At 28.5% G+C, this 6,000-nt stretch overlaps 1 protein-coding gene across 12 annotated transcripts in view; it reads right to left on the reverse strand.

Annotated features, from left to right (window-relative positions):
- LOC116846699 (rho guanine nucleotide exchange factor 11) overlaps positions 1 to 6,000 on the reverse strand; it is a 660,614-nt gene that overhangs the window by 425,372 nt on the left and 229,242 nt on the right. The gene's annotated exons all lie outside the window — the stretch shown is intronic.

The following is a 6,000-nucleotide window of genomic DNA, read 5'->3' on the forward strand; positions in this document are numbered from 1 at the left end:
TTTAATAAATATCTCGATAATTATTGCGAATATTACAAAACGATATGACTTTTATGTTCACTTGAGTTCGTACTATGCCTTCACGATAGCTTCAAAGATTGTTCTGGGACACCGTGTATATTACTCTACATATACACACACACATATAAACATACAGTATATCACAAAATCATATTGTACAATATTTTAATAACATTTTGAAGTTTACTTAAAATTCTAGAGTAATCGTCATAGAGTTTTTAATTAATGACATCAGAAATAAAGAAATGCATGCCTAAAATACCTACAAGTACGTCGAAATAAAAAAAATATATCCAAAAAATAATATTTACAATCGATTAAATACACCTCTAAAATATTTCTCTAAATATTACCTCTAAAACACTTTCTTTTTATTCTAACAATCAATAACCATAAAATTAACATGATAAAATAATATGGAAATGTAAGTTAAAAAAGAAGGTTACATGCCAAGTTAATTCTACGATTATTTATTGATTGTTATTTATTGTTATTATAGTTATTCTTATTGTATTGGGCAAAAGAAAAGTATGCGGAGTATTTTAGAGATGTACTTAATTGATTGTAAGTATTATTTTTTGAATATATTTATTTCAATTTACTTTATGGGAATTTGGGTATGCATTTCCTCGTTTCTGATGATAAACATCCAAACTCCGATATGTTATAACAGTGTTAATGACCCTCGCAAGTAGATGTTTTCAAAATCGGAACTAACACCTGAACTATCTTGAAAAAATTTTAACGAAAAACTACGAAACATTAAGAATTGTTACCGAAAAATATTCTTAGAGAAACTACTGAGATTGAAACAAAATCTTAGGATCTCTTAGACGTTTTCGTATAAATTCGTAGGAAATTGTAGCTTGCCGTTGAAAATGACAGTTTGTCGTAGAAACGATTAACTTCCCGTAAATTATTGTACTTTTTCGTTGCGTATTCCTAAAAATAAAAATTCCCAGACAGTACAAAATATTTATAAAACATTTACAAAATTTTTATAAGATTTATTTGAATATTTTATAAATATTTACCAAAATATTTCATAAATATTTTTGTGACCTTAGATTCAATAGATCTTAAATATTTATCATAAATATTATAAAAATATTTATTAAAATATATATACTTATATACATTTTTAAAAATAATTTAAGTAGTGACACAACAAAGTGGAAAATTTCAAAAAAATTCATTTAAAGAGAAAACTCTTTAAATGAATTTTTTTTAAATTTTCCACTTTGTTGTGTCACACACTAAATTCAATTTAAATTGTACTTCAAAAATTTATTTATCATTGCTGAGATTTGAACCTGAGACTTCTGGTTCTTGAGTCGTTCATTTTACCTACTGCACCACTGTGACTTTGACTAAGAGATGCTTCGTATTGTCTACATATAGTATATCCATGTACGAAAACAAATGATTTATTTAAAAGAAGAAAATAGATCCTTTTAAATGTAAAAAGTAAGTTTAAAAAATATGTAAAAAGTATATTTAAAAAATATTTGTTTTAAAAGTAAATAAAATACAAATAAATCATTTTGTAAATTTAAATAAATTATTTTCTGATAATATAAGAATTAATTTGAAATATACAAAAAAGATTTAATATTAGATTATATATAATAATAGATTTTTAATATTAGAAAATAATTTATTTAGATTTATAAAATGATTTACTTGTGTTTTATTTACTTTTAAAACAAGCAAATATTTATTTAAACACAGTTTTTATATTTGAAAGAACTCATTTTCTTCTTGTAAGAAAATTATTTGCTTATTCTTATATATAGATATATTTTAAATCAAAGAAATTACTTTTTATCTAGAAATTCATAATTTTATAGTTCATTTTACAAATTTAAAAAAATATTACTTTATATTTATTACATATTTTCTAAAAGCTAACAAATATTTTTTTAAGTTAAGAAATTATACTTAACAAAATATATTTTTTATCCCTTTAATTTAAAGGGATTTTTTTGAGTATACATTACCAAAATTTAAATTTCAATTTTCTTATTTCTTCATTAATCTAATAATTTTATAAATAATTACAAAAATCTATTAATCTAATAATTTTATAAATAATTACATTTATTTTTTCATGTTTCATGTTCATATTTATAGAAATATTTACAAAATATTATTATTCGTACCGTATCAAAGCTAATATATAGCTAGAATAGGTCGGGATGTGTAATCTCATAGGCCCAGAAGTGTTGACTACTACGTCGTAGATCTGACACTGCGTGATAGGCTTGCGAGCAATCGTCCATTTTCTTCGCCGGCCGCGGTGAACCGGTATGTTCCGCTGCCGCGTCACCGCGCTCTGATTAGCCCATCTATTTTATTTAATAACTCAAAATTTTACGTGATTGTTTAAAAATAATACCGATTCCATTACTCACCCTGACCTATTCTAGCTATATATTAGCTCTGGTACGATATAAATCAGACACTCTCTATAAATAATGCAAATATATACTAATAATTCAAATATTAATTTACCTGTACGTTTTTTGTGAAACTCCTGTTTAGGGGCTACTTTAATGACCTTAATCTTGTTAAGACATATGTTATAGAGGTCATCTTCCTGAATAACCTTCTGAAGGTTTTAACCGTCGTTCGTTGTTCGTTAAAAAGTTATTAACAAAAGAATTTAAAATGAATGTAATTTTTGGACACCGTATATACATCGAATTTGTAGGCTAGAAAAGTGCCTGCCTCTAGCACACACACACACTGCTTGCCCGCCCGTCCGCTTGCAGTGTGTGCGTGTGTTCCTATTATATTTGAATGTAATTTCTCCCACACATTAATTTATGTAGTATCGCAAAATTACATGGATGATTGTTAAATCATCAGAATATAATAGGAACACACACACACACACATACACACCGTGAGCCCGCTCCGGCGGGCGGGTAGGCGAGCTCTGTGTGTGTGTGTGTGTGTGTGTGTGTGTATGTGCGTGCGTGCGTGCGTGCGTGCGTGCGTGCGTGCGTGCGTATGCAATTAAACATAACACACGACAGCAGCCAACTGACTGAGACTACGGGTTAGTTATTTACTAACTTTTTAAAATTTCCAAAACACATTAAAATCGTATATTACATTGTGAAATTCATACAAATGTATGTTGAAAATTTGGAAGCCGTGTGTTACGTTCGGTTGCATACGCACGCACACACACACATACGCACACTGCTCGCTCGCCCGTCTGGGCGGACTCGAGGTGTGTGCGTGTGTCCAAAAATTACAATTATTTTATGCAACTTCTTTTGTTAATAACTTTTTAACGAACAACGAGCGACGGCTAAAACCTTCAGAAAATCACTCAGGAGGATGACCTCTATAACATATGTCAAATTCAAGATCATTGGAGCAGCCTCCCTTAAACAAGAGTTTTACCATGATAAGCTCTTAATATTAATAGATTGTAGATTTATTATCTAAGGTAAAAAGAGAAGTCTTTTAACTTTTCCTTTTTGTTACTATGATACTCTGCCTTCCACCATTGTTGAAAAAGTGACGTGCGGTTTGAGAGATCGTGGCTAAAGTTAAATAAACTTATTATTCACAATATATGAAAAGTTTCTTCTAAAATACATAAGGGAGACAATAAAATTATAAACTGAAAGTTATAGATTGCACACCATGTTCGCCATTACGCGCCATGTTCAGGTATTAGTTTCGATTTCGAGGGCATCTACTTTACGAGGACACTACTAACGCTGTCCCGTCATAATATATGGAAATTTAAAGATCCTGACGATAAATCAAAATAGTCGCAGGGAGTAGCCAGCTTACCAATCTTGTAACTTTTAATGACAGAGTAACCATACTTCGTTATCGTTGTTATTATTGCGCAAATATATGGCAGCAAAAAAGCTGCCCAACGACAACATAATAATAACGACACTGTCGCTAAAAGTTACAGAATCAATAGACAAAAGTTTTAACGTTAAAAATGTTAATACGAAATTGTTATAATTTTCTATTTTAATTATAAATAACTAAAGTTTACTAATGATATTGTGTAAATTTCGCATAGTTCAGCTGAAATTGATATTTTATTTAACAATAAATTTTATCTGCTACAATTAATTATTAAAATTTTCGTTAAAATAAAAGTAAAATGTAAATTACAGTTAGAATTTGCCACTAGTAATCAATTTATCAAGTAATTATTACAATATATGTAATTTAATATTTTGACAAAATCAAAATTGAAATATGAAAATCAGTACTCATTGATGTGTAAGAATTAACCTTAGATGACATTCATACATGCCATGTACGAATATGTCACCTAAGGTTAATTTACATGTTTATGGAGATAAGTATGAAATCTATACAATATCATTTCAATACAAATATTTAATACAAATATTTTGTATTATCTATATATCTTACATTTTTGTACTTTTTTTCATAAAATATGTTAAACACAATATATAATTCATTATGGATAATAGAACTAAGAAAGAGCGCTTCATTAAAAAGATAAATAGTCTTCGCCGGCTTAACATTTCTTTTGTTAACATTTTTGTGAACTTATATTTTCTTCTCTTTTCGATTTTAACACTCATTTTGTAACATTCTTATTTTTCTGAATTACTCGCTTGATATATCGACGCAAGATGTTTTCTCCGTATTTTTTTATAATAAGGGATAACAATTAGAGGATTAAAGGATGACAGATATGCATGATATTTAACTATATGACACTTCTAAATATAATAATTATTATTGTTATACTATTTTATTATTATCCTCTATAGCAATAACAAGAATAGCAATATAGCTTATTTAATATGAAGGAAATATATATTCAGGATAACTGACATAAGAATTTACAAAATACGTGTGCAAATAGAATACATCAGCCTGAGTAAGAAGTCCTCTATTATTTTCCAAACAATTATATAAAATGTTGAAATATTAGTGCGTGTTTCTTTATGTAACATGTATTAAGTTCACAAAAACATCTTGTTTGTTACAATTTAGTTGAAGAAATATATTAATAGATGTTATGTAAATATATAAAGATCAAATGACAAAACTTTGAATATACAAACATTCAGTATAAAAGTGTAACATCTATAAAATCGATTAAAATTATTTGTTATTATATATGTATCATACTGACATAATACTTTTAAACTTCAGCAAAACATTATTAGAATTTATACAACGTAATGTAATAACGTGTATATTAATAGACGCAACATTTGCATTACATATATTATATGTGGGAACAGATTCTAGGGACTCGCAGTATACCGGGCGAACAAATCCGACGGAAGAAGACAAACAGACGAGAGGAAGATAATGTGAATTAGGACATGAAGACAATCAGATGTAAGAAATCGAGCAATAACGTATGATTATAAAAAAATATAGTAATTATGCATTTTAGAGAAGCAAGCTGCAATGACCTTGAGCTTGACATATGTTGTAGAGGTCACCCCCCTAAGTAACAATCAAAAGTTTTTATGCGTCGCTCATTGTTCAATAAAAAGTTATAAATAAAAGAAATTAGACTTAATGTAGATATAGACACCTATATAAATATAGTAGTTATAGACATATTTTGCCTCATTGAATTAGTATAAGATTCCACTTCCGATGTCTTACCAGAGATAATATTGTTTACGTTACACAACACTGTAGCCCGGAACAATTCTAGTATATCTTTCAGTTGTCATCAAGCCACGAACGTGTAAACAGTGATTTTGACGACATACACAATGCTGTTTCACGAATTCCTATATTTGACTCACAACTGGCAGGATTTACTAACGTTTCTGAAGCAAAAGAATGTTATTCGCAGTGGAATCAAGTGTCCTAGATGCAACGTGTTTGTGGAGTTAAATGTAGAACGACAGTCGTTAACAATTCATTGCCTTAATGCATACTACAAGAAGATTCGTGGTAGGAAACGGATAAGAAAGACTTGCAATTTTAAAA

The sequence above is a fragment of the Odontomachus brunneus genome, unplaced genomic scaffold (genome assembly GCF_010583005.1).
Source record: "Odontomachus brunneus isolate Ranch 3 - 2012 unplaced genomic scaffold, Obru_v1 Obru_scaffold_067, whole genome shotgun sequence".
Lineage (NCBI taxonomy): Eukaryota > Metazoa > Arthropoda > Insecta > Hymenoptera > Formicidae > Odontomachus > Odontomachus brunneus.